General features: G+C 45.6%; 1 non-coding gene across 1 annotated transcript; it reads left to right on the top strand.

Annotated features, from left to right (window-relative positions):
- Positions 1-1,121: 1,121 nt before the first annotated feature.
- On the top strand, positions 1,122-1,261 carry LOC120365882 (U4 spliceosomal RNA). The gene has a single exon (XR_005580716.1). It is a non-coding gene; the product is annotated as a U4 spliceosomal RNA (small nuclear RNA).
- The last annotated feature ends 16,155 nt before the right edge of the window (positions 1,262-17,416 follow it).

Genomic DNA, 17,416 nt, shown 5'->3' with positions numbered 1-17,416 from the left:
TTCTGCTGGGCAGAATCACATAAACCCTGCCTCACCTTGTCTTCACAGGATTGAGTGCAGCTTTTGAATTTATTCTTTAAACAGAACCCAGAGCTCTGATAGCAGGCACGGTGCTGGGCTCCATAGATATTAGGGTGAATAAGAGAGGCACATTTCCTACCCCCACAGAGCTTAGCAGACGAGTCAGACTCTAAGCAACTCATCACACAAGCAATATATTAATGAGCATGGTCATAACTTTTGCTCATTATCGTTCCAGGGTTATGAGATTCTGTAATAGGAATCCTGACCACCTGGATTTTCCTTTTTTGCTTTTCTCCAAATTCCAAAGCCTTCCATCTTTTCTGTGAGGACTCCAGACAGTTACTACTGCTATTATTACTATTATTCCAGAAACAAAGACATTTTCATCCATTCTATCAACTGCTATCCCCAGAGGCCCAGGAAACAGTGTACCGTCTTCAAGCTGTACCTCCAATACTAGTCACGTGTATAGATCATGTGAAATATAGCTGGTTCAACCGAGGATCTTAAATTTTAATACGATTTAACATAAATGTAAAAACTGAAGCAGTAGAACATACTTTTCCATTAAACATACTTTATTATTTTGTTAGGGCCACATTTCACTTTATCTGTTGAAAATTTAGTGTCCACCTGCACTAGGACATTTATGGCTGCACTATTCATAGTAGCAAAGACATGGAATCAACCCAGATACCCAACAACAGAGGATTGCATGGAGAAAATGTACATATACACCATGGAATATGATGCAGCCATAAAAACGAACAACATTTTGACCTATGTACCAACGTGGATGCAGTTGGAGGCTATTATCCTAGGCAAACTAAGGCAGGAACAGAAAACCAGATACCACATGTTCTCACTTATAAGTTGGAGCTTAAACATTGGGTACACATGGACACAAAGATGGGACCAATAAACACTTGATTCCAAGAGGTGGGAGCAGAAGAGGGGAAGGATTGAAAAGCTACCTACCTATTGGGCACTGTGTTCACCACCTGGGCTATGGAATCATTAGAAGCCCAAACCTCAGCATCATGCAATGTACCCATGTGACAAACACGCACATGGGTGTATTAAAAATACTAAAATTACACTTTGCACAGTGGCAGTATTGTAGCCAATGAGGTTTGTCTGAGGCGCAATTATTGCTAATTGAAAAATTTCCCAATACCTCGCCATGACGACTTGAAATATAGACAGCATCAGCAATTTTTGACAGTCTCTACAGAGACTGAATTAAAAAAAAGAAAAAAATACTAAAATTAAACATCTAAATTTTAAAATACTAACAATTCTAATGAATAAAACAAGAAAAATGAGTAAGCATCTCTAATATATTTATTTGCCATCCATATATCTTCTTTGATGTTTGTGATTTTGTCCATTCCTTAAGTGGGTTGTTTAGTTTCTTATTATTGATTGTAATAGTTCTTTGCATATTTGGTCACGAGTAGTTTATCAACTAGGTGTTTTGAAAATATTTTCTTGCAGTCTGCAGTTTATCTTTTCATTATTTCATTTTACTTTTGAGACAGAGTCTGCTCTATCTCCCAAGCTGGAGTGCAGTGGCACGATTTCAGCTCACTGAAACCTCCGCCTTGTGGGTTCAAGCGATTCTTGTGCCTCAGCCTCCTGAATAGCTGGGATTACAGGTACCCACCACCACGCCTGGCTATTTTTTGAATTTTTATAGAGACAGGGTTTTGCCATATTGCCCAGGCTGGTCTCAAACACCCGGCCCTCCAGGTGATCCTCCCACCTCCCAAAGTGCTGGGATTACAGGCATGAGCCACGGCACCTGGCGTCTTTTCATTATTTTACCAATTGTATTTCACAGAACAGAGAACTCTAATTTGAATGAAGTCTAGCTTATGAAATAAAGACAGGAAAGAAAGTTTAGTGTGCAGACTAAGATGGGCTGCAGTGTAAAGACACACACTGGATTTCAAAGACTTAACATGAAAAACTGTAAAATAGCTTATTAATCTATTTTTATATTGATTATATGCTGATGTGATCATATTTTTAATATGTTGGTTTACATCTATTTTTAAAATTAATTTCTGTTTCTGCCTCTTTTAGTTCCATTTATGGCTCCAGTGGTATTTTAATTGTATGTTGGACAGGAGATAAGAAAATCTCTTCAACAACCTTTGACATCAGGGTGCTGTGATTTCGTGCTTGCAGTGTGTTGGGAATGGGGTAGGGGAATCCTCAGCCTCCAAGTCACTGTAGAAAGGTCAGATTTTTATTTCTCTCCTTCCTTTGCTTCCTATTCCCCAAACACCATGCTCACAGTCCTTTGTGATGGTGTTGGACCCTTGCCAGGTGGAAGATTTGAAACAACCCATCGTAAAGAGCACCCGCTCCCTTCATCACCATCTGGCTGCAAGTTCTCTTCTTATAATAAAGAAAGGGGTTTCCTTGCTGCCACCGAGACTAGCCCGACGCTGGCCTCCCAGGTCCAGGCATACAAAGGAACCTCTCCCATCTCCCTACCCTTCCTACAAAGGGCGCTGGTGACACCACTTGAGATCCCAAATCAGATTCTGGCTAGGATATCCTGATGGCTGAGGCGATCCCTTTAATACATTAAGCTACTTTAGTCCCATCTTTATCTGAAACCTGCAGACAGATTGTGTCAGTAGATATATACAGACTTAAGAACCTCATGAAATCCTAGCCTGCTGGGCTGGGAGGTAGCTATGGCTTGTGGTCTGGATTTTGTAATGTGAGCTGGCTTTGAGATGAAAACAGGAGGCCTGTAACTGAAAGAAGACATCAGGGTCTGGGCAGATCAGGCTTTGGGGGACTCAAAGCTTCTACAATTTTAAGGATCTGCTTTAAGAAAGTAATACACAAGTATCTTATATTTTTATTTATTTATAACATATATGTATTTTTTTAAGAGATTGTCTTGCTCTGTAGCCCAGGCTGCAGTGCAGTGGCACTATCAAAGCTCCCCATGACCTGAAACTCCTGGGCTCAAGTGATCCTCCTGCCTCAGCCTCCCCAGTAGCTAGGACTAGAGGTTCGCACCACATGCCTAGCTAATTTTTTGATTTTGTAGAGACAGGGTCTCGCTACGCTGCCCAGGCTGATCTTAAACTCCTGGCCTCAAACGATCCACTCTGCTCAGCCTCCCAAAGCACTGAGTTACCGTGCTCTGCATATATTTTTTTAATGTTACAAAAATATCTGATTGTTATGAACACATTTTTAGCTTCCTTCCAGGGCCGTAGAGGGAGCCTGTGCAAGGGAGGGGCTGATTAGCTTCACCACGGGGCACTGGGCTCCCCAGGCCTACAGCAGCAGTTGTAGCTTGAGCTTGTTAGAAATGCCAATTGTTAGGCCCCACCCTCCAGACCTATTTAATCAGAAACTCTAGGATGGGGCCTAGAAATCTGAGTTTCACAAGTCCCCTAGATGGTTTAGATATCACTCAAGTTTGTTAACCAATGACATAGTGGTTAAATGTGTGGACTCTGGTACAAGGCTAACTGAGCTAGAAGCCTGATTTTGCTTTTTATTATATGAGTGACCATGGCAAGTTAACCTACCACTGTAAGCCTCAGCTTCACCATCTGTAAAATGGGGCAATAATAGAATTGATCGTAAAAGGTAGTTACGTGGATTGAGTAAAATAACATGCATAGTGCTAAGCCTAGCATGTGCTTAATAAATTATATATACATTGAGTATCTCTTATCTGAAAAGTTTGGAACCAGAAGTGTTTTGGATTTCAGACTTTTTAAGATTTTGAAATATTTACATATATATGCTGAGATATCTTGGGGATGGGACCCAAATCTAAACATAAAATTCACTTGGCCACTGTAGCTCATGCCTGTAATCCTAACACTTTGGGCGGCCAAGGTGGGTGGATCACCTGAGGTCAGGAGTTTGGGACCAGCTCGGCCAACATGGTGAAATCCCTTCACTACCAAAAAATAGAAAAATTAGCTAGGCGTGGTGGCACACGCCTGTAATAATTCCAGCTAACTCGGGAGGCTGAGGCAGAAGAATCTCTTGAACCTGGGAGGCAGAGGTTGCAGTGAGCTGAGATCACGCCACTGCACTCTCCAGTCTGGGCGACAGAGTGAGACTTTGTCTAAAAAAAGAAAGAAAGAAACATGAAATTCATTTATATTTCATATGCACCTCATATACATAGCCTAGAGGTAATTTTACACAATATTTACAATAATTTTATGCTTGAAACAGTTTGCATACATTGAGTCATCAGAAAGCAAAGGCATCACCATCTTAGTCACCCATGTGGACAATCTGGTTGTTTGGGATCACTGTCATTCTTGACTGTGAATTTATGTTACCAGTAAGCAATCATTTTCTTACACTTACACGTAGGTGCTTAATAGTGAAAAGAATGACACCCCATTAACACAGTGAACACATAACGTCAGGCGTCCCCAAACTACGGCCCCGCAGGCCACATGCGGCCCTCTGAGGCCATTTATCCGGCCCCCCGCTGCACTTTAGGAAGGGGCACCTCTTTCATTGGTGGTCAGTGAGAGGAGCACAGTATGTGGCGGCCCTCCAACGGTCTGAGGGACAGTGAACTGGCCCCCTGTGTAAAAAGTTTGGGGACGCCTGCATAACGTGTTCGGGGTAACTCAGCCTCACAGTAGCATTACCAGAATACCTGTATCAACTGGTAGACAACGGCAACAGCAAACAGCAGGCTTTCGGGCTCCACTTCCGATGCTGTGTTTTGATTGAAAGGCAACTGCACAGTGTTTTTATTCAGGTGAGAAGAAACATCAGAAGCAGTTGAGGGACCAGGAAGTGAGTCCTCTAGGGATGATGAGGCGTTCTGCTCCATGACTTATTTAAATGTTGCCTCCAGAGTCATCAGCCTCATTCACAACAATTTGTGCCTTAAAAGTCTCTCTTTGATTTTATAAACTGACATGATTTTCTGTTCTGTTCTAAATGCACACCACTCGAGTCCTGCAATAAGCCCATCACACATTTTCACCCTGTTGTCTGTCGGCACTTTTTCCGTGTATTAACGACTTCATCTGCATCATCACTATTGTCACGATCACCTTGATTAAGAACCAGTTAAGCTATTTCACCATCAGCGAATGAATGAACAACTGGACCCCGATGATCGAGGTTAAAAACTTCAATATCCACTTCCTCCAGCTTACTGACAGATTCTGAAGGAATCTTTTTCACATATATAAGAAAGTCAGACATCATTTTTTTCTGACATGACATATGCCATTTTATCACCACCACTGAACAGAGTCGCAGGTCTGAGACTGTACCAGGTATGCACCACTGTGTCTTTAGTCACTGTGTTCCAAGCACTGGAAACAGCATATAGGCATCTTTCATGCTAAACTCCTTTCGAAAGTCCTCCCACACCCATACCTCTGTTCACTGCTGCTAGCGTGTTATTCAAGAAAGGGTTCTTACATTCACTCTTCATAGATCTAAAGTTACCCTGGTCACATGGCTGAATTAATGAAGTCACATTTACCCGAAAGTACATGGCATCAGTATTATTTTTTATGAGAAATTTCAGTTGGAGGATAAGCAGAACAGTTGTCAAGGAATAACAAAATCTTGCCATTGTCATCTAATCTAGCTTTCCTGTAGTTGAGCGTGAGACACTGGTACGAAATGTTTGTGAAATTAACTAGAAAGATGTCTCTGGTGATGCAGGTCTTTTTTATTAGCATCATATTGGACTGGCAAGAAGTTCAGCCCAAGTGAGGATGCAAGCTTGCTTACCACAGCAAGATGACACTTCTGTATGCCTGCTGCATCTGCACATCCCAACTCAGTTACTCTGTCCTTCGCACCTGAATTCCCACAGGGACTGTCTCATCAGCTGTGGTCAGTGTCTTTCTGGGGCAGTAATGCCCAAACAGTGATGCTTCATCAGCACTGTAGAGTTGTTCTGGCATCAGGTTTTCATCAGCGATGACCTTAGCAACCTTAGCAACCTGGTCAATGAATTTCTCCACTGCTTTGTGATCAGTAGATGCTTTAGCACCACAGATCCTTAAAAACTCAATGCTGTATCTTTTCTCAAATTTCTGCAACCAGCCTGTTAAATACTCATAGTTCCCTTCAACTTTTAGTTTAATGTGACAGATCTTTGCTAGTTTCACCATCAGCATACCATCATGTTACACGTGTTCACTTCAACACTGATGAATGCGTTTCTTTAACACGTGATCCGGATCTTCATTTTCAGCTTTATGTATTATTTTTCTGTTTTAAATTAACATCTATTCCTCACTTTCAGCATAGAACTTCATTTATCCTTCTGTTTCGTGGTGGTCATTCCAACACGATAATCTTCCGTAAGATGTTTTACACTTATATTGCTGTCCAATTTCTCCAACAGCTTGACTCTCTGTGCTATAGATAAACATACATGCTTCCTCTTTTTCTTATCTCCGTTCCCCATGGGGATACATGCAGACCTTTTTAGCATTTTCAACAATAACTTTACACCACGGAGCAGAGAATAAGCAAAATAACACAGGGAGTGATGTGCTATGTAGAGCATCACAGGGAGCATGCTATTGGTGTGTCCGGCCTGCACACATGCCATTTTATTACACTTTAGGTGTGCTTGCATGGGGAATCTGGACATGCATGGAAAAGATACATCCAAACTAAAGGGAGCTAGGGGAGCGCCTTTTCCCCTTGGGGATGCTGAATAATCTGTGTGCTGTGCACCTATGTTTTGACTGTGACTTGTCACGTGAGGTCAGGTGTGGACTTTCCCACTTGCGGCGTTGTGTTGGCGTTCAAAAAGTTTCCGATTTTGGAGCATTTAGGGTTTCAGATATTCAGCCTAGAGACGCTCATCCAGTATAATTATCCTGCAGAGAGTGTATACCTAGTGTAGGGAGGAGGAGTAGGGCAGATGTGGAAGAAGGGATCTTTGGGCATGCTTGCAAAGTCACTCAGATGTGATCAAGGTCTGCAGTGAAGCCCTCCGAACTCCCGCTTTTTAAGGGGCCTGGGCCAACCTTCTAAATTGGTAACATTAGTACAGCGAATTTAATGAAGCTTACACTGTGGGGAGTCATGGACCCCCTTGAAAATACAGTGAAAATTAGGGACCCCTCTCTAGAGGTGTGTGTGCATATAACACACATAGACTAACTGACAGGCCACATCATGGAGGCACTGCAGCCCCAGCCTGGAGCCCCTGGCTAAGAAGTCTGAGGTAGTACATGGTGGTCACTTACAACACTGAAGAAGGAAGAATGGGAAAGATAGATGCAGGGAGAGTTGTCTGCTCACTGTTCAACCTGCCGCCTCTTTGGGGTAATGTATCTGATATTAGCAGATGCCTTCTGAACTCAATGTTGTATCCCAGGTAAGTGCTATTGATTGTGGGGATGTTAAGCATGATGGCAAGGAATAAGATTTGGGACAGGGGTGCATTTTAGCGTCTTTCAAATCACATCCCAAAGTATTTCCCTACTTTTTTTATCTGTAAGGGAAACTGCAGAAATGTTCATTTTAAAGACATTCCCAATCTCAAAAGACCATTTAGTGGCTGAAGATTATCTAGTGCTGATAAAAGCATAAATGTGGGTAAGTCAGACAAGCCAGGGATGTGTGTATGACATATTAATTTTCAGCCTGTTTCCGTCACCCTCCCTGAGCTTATGAGGTCTGTGACACGTTTGTGTTGTATTTAGCTGTCACCCAGCTGCAATTTGCACCATTCCTTGGAGTCACACTCTGGGTTGACTGGTTCAGAAAGAAATTCACTGTGACAGCTTTTATGGCTGTGGGCATTTCAAGTCCCTCTGATGATGTTACTTGGTTTGAAATCAGATTGGAAAGAAAACAGGAGCAAGTAAACAACACCTTTCCCTGAACAGAAAGGCAGGTGATGAGAACATACCGATGGCTGGTACCCAAGAACACAGAAACTTTCAAAGGGCTTTCTCCAGTTTTCCGAAAGTTTACCCCTTCTAAGGGTACCAAGCAGAAGAGGTGGTAGGGGAGTATGCCCAGGAACAGGGTAGCCCAGCCTGTCTGACCTCCAGCCTGTTGTGCTCCAGGGCTGCCCTCAGGCCAGTTCATGGGAGGAAAAGTCAAATGTCAGGTGGCCACTGGTCTAAGCGATGGCAACACAGGGAGAAAGGAAACGAATGGAGATGAGAACCATCATCTCACTGCCCTGCTCCTTACATGCTCTAGGCAGGCTTCCACAGCCCAATGATGAACCTGAAAGAGTCACTCCAGCCTCCCTGAGCCCACAGCTTGCCACTCTCCCCACCTCTTCATCTTTCCTGTCACTGAGAGTGAGCCTCAGCGCCACTGCCCTTGCTCTTGTGTACGGTAAGTGCTCTCAGGTTCGCCCTGTATCTGTTCCTTCAGCACTCTGTAAGCCGAGACCTCCCTCTCCAGACCATGCACACAGCTGGGTGTGGTGGCTCATGCCTGTAATCCTAACACTTTGGGAGGCTGGAGCAGGAGGATCCTCTGAGGCCAGGAGTTTGCGACCAACCTGGGCAGCATAGTGAGACTTCATCTCTACCAAAATTTTTTTTAAAAAACTTAGCCGGGCATGGTGGCAGGCACCTGTAGTCCAAGGTACTCACGAGGTTGAGGCAGGGAGAATCGCTTAAACCCAGGAGTTCAAGGTTACAGTGAGCTATGAACACACCACTGCACTCCATCTGGACAACATAGTGAGACCCTGGCTCTAAAAATAAAAATATATAATAAATAATTTTTAAAATGTAATGGCCAGGCATAGTGGCTCACACCTGTAATCTCAACACTTTGGGAGGCCAAGGCAGGAGGATCATTTGAGCTCAGGAGTTTGAGACCAGCATAGGTAACATGGTGAGATCTCATCTGTACAAAAAACATCAAAAAAAATTAGCCAGTTACCTGTGGTGCCAGTTACTGGGGAGTTGGGTGGGAGGATGGCTCGAACCCGGGAGGTCAAGGCTGCAGTGAGTCATGATCATGCCACTGCACTCCAGCTTGGGCAACAAAGGAACACATGGTCTCAAAAAGAAAGAAAAACATGAAAAATAAAAAGGTGTGAACTGGATCCATGTAGCTCTATAGTTAATACTGACAGATTATATAATGTCAAACCAAAAAAAAAAAAAAAAAAGCGGCTGGGTGCAGTGGCTCACGCCTGTAATCCCAGCGTTTTGGAGGCTGAGCTGGGCAGATTACTCGAGGTCAGGAGTTTGAGACCAGACTGGCCAACATGAAGAAACTTTGTCTCTACTAAAAAAAAAAAATACAAAAATTAGCCAGGCATGGCAGTGTGCACCTGTATTCCTAGCTACTTGGGAGGCTGAGGCAGGAGAATCGCTTGAACTCAGAAGGAGGAGGTTGCAGTGAGCCCAGATCGCACCACTGCACTCCTGTCTGGGTGACAGAGTGAGACTCCATCTCAAAGCAAGTGGCAGATCAATCACAGAGACTGGAGACCACCCTGTCCTTGTTCTCTTAGCCTTTTTTTTGAAATGCAGGAGCAGCCACTAGCTTGCCAAGTCCTAAGACTGTCTGATAAAGACAGACTCCTTCAGCCACCGTCTGCCTGGGCCCCTTTCCCAGGAAGGGCACTTGACCATTGAGTCTAACCCCAAGGCCGGGCACGGTGGCTCATGCCTGTAATCCCAGCACTTTGGGAGGCCGAGGCGGGTGGATCACGAGGTCAAGAGATCGAGACCATCCTGGTCAACATGGTGAAACCCCGTCTCTACTAAAAATTCAAAAATTAGCTGGGCATGGTGGTGCACGCCTGTAGTCCCAGCTACTCGGGAGGCTGAGGCAGGAGAATTGCTTGAACCCAGGAGATGGAGGTTGCAGTGAGCCGAGATCGCGCCATTGCACTCCAGCCTGGGTAACAAGAGTGAAACTCCGTCTCAAAAAAAAAAAAAAAAGAAAAAAAAAAAAAAGAGTCTAACCCCAGCCTCTAGAAGAAAAAGAAAGGGAAGGAGAATCTAGCTGAGGTGCTGGCAGCCATGCTGGTCAGGTGCCTTGACAGAGCTGCTGCATTGGAGCCACAGGAACCTTTGTTTCTGACCGTAGCTAAGTCACTCGGCTGAGCCACCATGCCCGGCCACTTCGGAGCCTCCGGTTTTGTCATCTATAAGGTCTAACTCACAGGACTGTTGAGAAGACCAAATGAAATAGCGCAAGTGGCAGCACCTAGCAGACAAAACATGCCAGTGCCCAGCACCTCCCTTTTCTTCATATTCTCCCAGGTGGTGGGAATGCAGCCACTTTTCTGCCACGGGGTGACAGCCAGGGCAGCCCACAACCCACCATGCAGACACAAGCCTGAGGGTCCCCAGCCACCGCCCAGCCCTGCCTGTCTGCCCACTTTCCCCTCCACTTCATTCGCTGCCCCCTCTTCATCCTTTCCTATCATCCAATGAGGAGGGGGAAAAGCAATGTGTTACTTACTCCATTCTGTGGATCGCTCCCTGTGAGCTTCATTAATTAATTTAGTCTCAGTAAAGTCACCATTGTACAGATGATGAAAAGGGTGTGGAGTTTGAGTAACTTGCTCTGAGTCACAGGGAGAGCATGGGTGGGACCAGACTTCACACTCCGGCAGGCTGGCTCCAAATTCTCTGCTGCGAAACTTACTGTTCTATCCTTCAGTAGCTCTCAGAGTGTGGTCCCTGGACCAACAGTATCAGCAAGACCTAGGAAATTTTTGGAAATGCAAATCCCTGGGCCCCGCCCCCAGATTTACAGAAACTGAAGCTCTGGGTTGCGGCTCAGCCGCCAGTGTGTCCCCAAGCCCTCCAGGGGACTCTGAGCACACCGACGTTTGAGAACCTCTCTCCACTGTGTCTCCCAGCAAACCCAGTGTCCTATTATTTCCTACGTTGAAAAACTCAAAAAAATGAAATTGGCTACAGCTGATAACATCTTGTTTTTAAGGGTATTGGTTGCAAATTGATGGAAAATATTGATGTGGAGGTAAAGAGTGAGGCTGGCTGGGAAAATACAGGCCCGTCTCCAGGTTCTTGTTGAGAGGAGAAAAGAACCACAGGCGCCAGGGAGAAACCTGGGTCTCAAATGGGTCTCTGTCCCATTCCGCACCTTTGACCTGCTCATGCAAATGTTTTCTTAAACCCTCTATTAGATTGCTGTCTTCCAGGCACGGCCTTGATCATTAATAATGCAGGTCAGCACAAAAAGCCTAGAGATGCTTATTTTATTTTATGTTGATTCTGCTTCTTTCATTCTTTCTTGACACAAAGTCCCACGCATATGGATACATACGCTTATTACCCTTGATTCAACCTTCTATTTGCAAAATCCATTTCTAAAAGTTCTTGAGCATTGGTGTTTCTCAGAGCTGCCCATGTATGGATGCACAGGCTGTGCACTGCACAACTAGGAGGACCCATTTACCAATGCAACCATGCACCCCTAGAGTAGCATGATGCTGTGGCTCTGCTGCTAGTGCTGCTGCCCCTCACCACCTTGCCAGCTGACTTTCACTGGCAGTCTTCCCCCTTCCTGTTTGGCCTCACCTTCTCATCTAGGCCTGGCCTTCTTTTTCTCTTCCAAGCCTCTCCTGCTTCAAATTCTTGCCTCAGGACTGAGGGCAACCCCACACCCACCCACCCCCAGTCCCTAGGGGCCTCTCAGTCTACACAATGTTGAACTTGCCTGCTCAGGGCTCCATAGGCTCTGGATTTCCAAGACCGAGCCAAGTCTCCTGTGGGCTCTCCGGCTCCTCACCATTCTAAACTCCCCAGGCCAAGTATGAAAAGTGAGACTGTCTGGGATGAAGCTGCCAGGAGGTGATGTCTGGCTGCTACTGAATACTGTTAGTGAATCATGGGTTCTATTTATTTATTTTGAGCCTGGAGTGCAGTGGCATGATTATGGCTCACTGTACCCTCAACCTCCTGTGTTCAAGCAATCCTCCCACCTCAGCCTCCAAAGTATCTGGGACCACAGGCATGCACCACCATGCTTGGCTAATTTTTAATTTTTTTGTAGGGATGGGGTCTCACTATGTTGCCCTGGTTCATCTTGAACTCCTGGGTTCAAGATATCCTCCTGCCTTGGCCTCCCAACGTGTTTGGATCACAGCTGTGAGCTACCACACCTGGCCAGAGTTCTTATGAGATGCAAAAGCCTCCACGTGTCTGTGTTATAAACATCAATGGACACGTGAGCAGCCCGTGAGAAGCATATCTGGTCCCAGACAGTGTGAGAAAATGACAGCTGTGCCCATGGTGTCTTTGCTAATCCCATTCTGTGTGCATGATGAGGGGCTGGGCAGGAGAGGGGAGGTGATCTTATGTGAGAACAGCTGCCCTTTGGAAGTTTGCTTCCCTGGCTTCACCTAGGAGCTCATGGGACCCTTCCACACATGCATCTGTTTCACATTTATTTCTTGTGTACCTAGGAGTTCAGAGTGTTTGCTTTTGGAATTAGAAGAGAGAAAGTAAATAAAATATCAACTCTGAATATTATAGATCCTTTTGATTGGCATCTAAAACCCAGCAGCCACGTGCTCAGGGCTGATTCTCTCCATTCATTGGCTGAGAAGTGCTGACCGTCCACCGTGTTTTAAGAAGCAGGTGCCAGCCGGGCACGGTGGCTCATGCCTGTAATCCCAGCACTTTGGGAGACGAGAGGAGTTTGAGACAGCCTGGGCAACATCGTTAGACTGCATCGCTACAAATGATTTTTAAAATTAGCCAGATGTGGTGGTATGCACCTGAAATCGCAGCTACTCAGGAGACTGAGGATCGGAGATCTTTTGAGTCCGGGAGTGATGCTTATAGTGAGCCATGAGCCATGATTGTACCACTGCATTCCAGCCTGGGCAGCAGAGCCCTGTCTCTAAAAATAATAATAATGAATAAATAAGTAAAGCGAAAAGCAGAGATTTGCTTCTGTTCTTTTCTCCAAGACAAGATCACTGGATCTAAAAGGCATTCTCAAAGAACCAGTCTCTGGGGTCAGCCCCTCCTTATGTTCCTGTCTCTTCAATATAAATTCTTCCCTGGACAGAAAAGCATTTGGCTTTCAGTTTGGCTCTGTTGACCAGTTCTGCCTCCTTAAGAAAACATTTAGGGTCTTGAGCCACTTGGTTTAATCCATTAATTTTTCACCTATAACATGAAAATAATGAAAACAATTGCATCTACGTTGTGGGGTTGTTTAGAGCAAGCCAGCAGACTTCTTCTGCAAGGTGCCAGATAGGAAATATTCTAAGCTTTTCAGGCCACAAGACCTTGGTTAGACAATTGTGTAACAAAGACTTGTCTTTTGTAGCAACTATTCAACTGTGCCATATTAGGAAAAGCAGCCATAACAATACATCAAAGAATAGAGTCGGCTGTGTTCCGGTCACAAAACAGGCAGCGAGCAGAAACCGGCCCACTGGTGGTAGCTAAATCAAGCAGATGATGCAAGAAATGTCTATGAAAGTAAACTGTAAAGTGCTATCTGAAAGTGAGAGGCCACGCAACAGGCTCAGTGATACAGACTTGGTGCAGGCTGGACCTTTCAGCAGAAGGCTCGGCCTTTGTGCAGACCCTGCTCTCTTGAGATCCTGGGAGAGGTGCATTTGGACCCAAGGGAACTGCACATGCTGGCTGGCAGGGGAACCCTCTTGCCCGGTGGTTTCCTTATTTATGGAATAAGAATAAGAATGAACTTGAAGCTCAGAACAAAAAGTGTCTACATGAAGGCACCAAAGGATCTATCTGAGCTTTGGCACCAGCTGTTTACAGCCATGGTTGGGAAAGGCAGTGTCCACATCTGGAGACTTTGGGGGAGGTTGGACCAGTCCCTCCTGCGGGAGAAAGAGGAGCTTCTAGTACCAACCAACTCAGGGGAGGCAACCAGGGAGGAGTCCCCAGGCCCTTTCCAGACAATCCTGCTAATTTTCACAGAAGATGGAAGAGCAATTTCACAGAAGATAACAGGACAATTTCATTACCCCCAAAGGAGGCAGCATGAAGTCACGAGAAGATCAGGAGCTGTGGGGTGAGGTGGGCTCAGATCCCAGCCCCATTCCCAACCACCATATCATAAAGGTATAATCTTCAGTGGTACTTAACTACTGAGTAAAGCAGATTGTTTTTATGCTAGGAATGGGCCTAGTCTAATTCATTGAAGGCCTGAAGAGACCAAAAGGTGGAGAAAAAGTTTGCTCTCTCTGTTTGACTGTCTTCGAGCTGGGACATCGATCTTCTCCTGCCTTTAGACTCGAACTCAGACTAAGACTTACACCACTGGCTCTCCTGCTTCTCAGGCCTTCGGGCTTGGACTGGAACTGACACCATTGGCTCTCCTGGGCCTTCATCTTGCTGACTGCAGATCCTGAGACTTGTCAGCCTCCAAAGCCATTGAGCCAACACCTTACAATAAATCCCTTTGTATAAAGGCTCCATTGCCTGTTTCTGCTTCTCTGGAGAACCCAGCCTGATATAAGCAGCTAACATCCCGTGAGCTCTGATTTGCTAGACACTGTGGTAAGTGCTTTCCAAGCAATTCTCAGGTAACCCCCACCTCCAGCAGATGAGAGAAGCACCATTGCCTTCTCTCCTCCGAGATGGTAATGACCTTTCCTAAAATCTCCAAGGTAGTGAATGGCAGAACTGGAATTCAAAGCTCAATCTGCCTGACTCCAAAGTGCATTATTCCATACCACTCTGGGCCGTCTATTTTACCGAAGCCCAAGGCACTGATCTCCCTTGAAACTGTCAACTACCTCTAACCAGCTGCTGGCCCGCAGTCCCACCTGCCCTTACAGCTCTCTGCAGTTCATTGACTCACCAGGTGTTGTGCATGGACTAGCGTGCTCCGCCACGTGCAGGGCACTGGGTGTGGAGTAATGAGCAGTTATACGTAGCTCCTGCTCTCTCAGAACCCACAGGAAGGGGTCCTTCCTTCCAGGAAAGAAGATAACAGTTGCACGGGAAATTACAGCCCATATGATAAGGGATGGGTGATGTATAAGTACGGAGAGTAGGAAGCACAGAGCTCTTTAGAGGAAGAGCAGCAGCAGCGGAAACCTACAGAATGAGAAGATGTTTAAAAGGCAAAGAATAGACTCTCTGGAGTCAAACGGTGTATGAATGTGTTCAAGTGATGGTTTGTAATTCTGTTAGGTGCACTATGCCCTTTTCTGCTATATATATATGTGTGTGTGTGTGTGTGTGTGTGTGTGTGTGTGTGTGTATATCTATTTGTAGTTGATGCTGCTATGTAAAAATATTTTGTTAAGACTCCTTTTCAGTAGTATAATTTACCTATATATATAACTTTTAAAAACCAGTATAAAGTCCTAGTTATAATACAAAGGGGAAACAAAAGCAGTTTCAATAAAATAATCTGCATCTCCATATACAGTCGCTCAAGCACAACCACACTAGTGTAGTGAAGAAGGCAGAAGTTAGCACCTCTCCGCGGAATTAGAGTGAATGTGATGGTCACGTGTTATGTTGGCAACTCAAATACCATGAGCAGCATTGCCAGCGTTGCTGTGAATTTCATAATGATTACCAACCTTGGTAATGATCCAGCTAAAACAAACGATAAATCTTCCTTAGATTTATATAGTCTGCATCCCTGGAAACGTTAGCTTGTGCCAAAAAAACCAAACCCCAAAAAGTGTTGTGTTTATATGTCAAATGGAGTTTGCACCCTGTTTTACAGACACCTTGGGCTTAGATAGGGACTGTGAGAATCAGATTATTGTAACTAATTTGTCACCTATCTAATGTCTGTTGGGACATTCAAAATGATGCTGGTTATGGGATAATTCTTTTTTTGAGATGGAGTTTCACTCTTGTTACCCAGTCTGGAGTGCAACGGCGCGATCTCGGCTCACTGCAACCTCTGCCTCCTGGGGTCAGGCAATTCTCCTGCCTCAGCCTCCTGAGGAGCTGGGATTACAGGCACATGTTACACTATACTGGCCAATTTTTTTATTTTTTGTAGAAACAGGATCTTGCTATGTTGTCCAGGCTGGCCTCAATTGTCCCACCTTAGCCTCCCAAAGTGCTGGAATTACAGGTGTGAGCCATCACAATTGGCTTCAATATGTGTGACTGTACACGTGTGGCACGTCTCGGAGGAACACGTTTCAGACACTCACCAGTCGCAGGTGCTGGAGGCCGCCATACTGGATAGTCCCACTCTAGGAAGCATCTGGTCCCTTTCTCAGCACAGGGCTTCTTTTTGAACACTCAGTTTCCCAGAACTTTTTCGCTTAGGAAAATACAGACTCAGGTTTTCTAGACAGGTACTTGAAAACCAACCCACAGGCTGTGATCCCAAGATGCAGCGGGCACACGGTTCAGAGCCAGCCACAAGCCTGCGAATGCAGCTACAGCACACTGCCAGCTTCCTGCTCCCAGTTGCAGAGCTGTGCCGAGTCACAATTAACTGCTGATAACCACACACGGCTGAGTGCCGGCTGCAAATTGAAGGCCCCCTTGAAAATGCTGAAAACAGATGTTCTGTAGACTCTGACCTCTCATCATGAATTTTAGAATTTAAATGCCTGTTAATTTCCCCCTTTTATTGCTGAGCTCCACACAGCGGCATGCTCAATGTCAATGGGAGCATCCACTGGGGACATTCCATCTATCAAATCTGAAGGTCACTGCAAATCTGGGCGCTCAGAGGAGGCAAGAAGGACCAGGAAGAAGGGCAGGGGCCCCTGGGCACACAGGTGGAGGCTGAGAAGAGGCTCCACTGGCTGCAGCTGAAGCCTGAGCAGAAGAGATGAGCACCCGCCTACCTGCCCTTGTCCGGTGCCTGGAGAAAAGAAGGGGTTTAGGGAGAAAACACACATGAGTGTGAGAAAGATCAAAAGCAGTGATCAGAGGGAATCTCCCTCACCCTCCGCATCTTTCTTATCCTATCTGATGACCTAAAGTGGCCTATTGGGAGCTAGTACCCAGCGAGAGACGACACACAGACTCTGGAGTCAGAAAGACCAGATTCAAGTTCTGTTCCTCTTACTTTCTAGCTGAGAGACGTTGGGAACTCACATTCACTGAGCCTCTGGTGGCTTGGGTCAGGAATGGGGATAAGAACACTCATTCAGCTTTACGAGAAGGCCATGGTATGATAGGCACAGCACCGAGCACGGTGCTTGGTACACAGCAGTGACTTAATAAATACCCATTCATGGCCGGGCGCGGTGGCTCAAGCCTGTAATCCCAGCACTTTGGGAGGCCGAGGCGGGTGGATCACGAGGTCGAGAGATCGAGACCATCCCGGTCAACATAGTGAAACCCCGTCTCTACTAAAAATACAAAAAATTAGCCGGGCATGGTGGCACGTGCCTGTAATCCCAGCTACTCGGGAGGCTGAGGCAGGAGAATTGCCTGAACCCAGGAGGCGGAGG

Source organism: Saimiri boliviensis, chromosome 16 (assembly GCF_048565385.1).
Source record: "Saimiri boliviensis isolate mSaiBol1 chromosome 16, mSaiBol1.pri, whole genome shotgun sequence".
NCBI lineage: Eukaryota > Metazoa > Chordata > Mammalia > Primates > Cebidae > Saimiri > Saimiri boliviensis.
The sequence above is the reverse complement of the archived record's forward strand: the minus strand, read 5'-3'. Positions and strand labels throughout refer to the sequence as shown.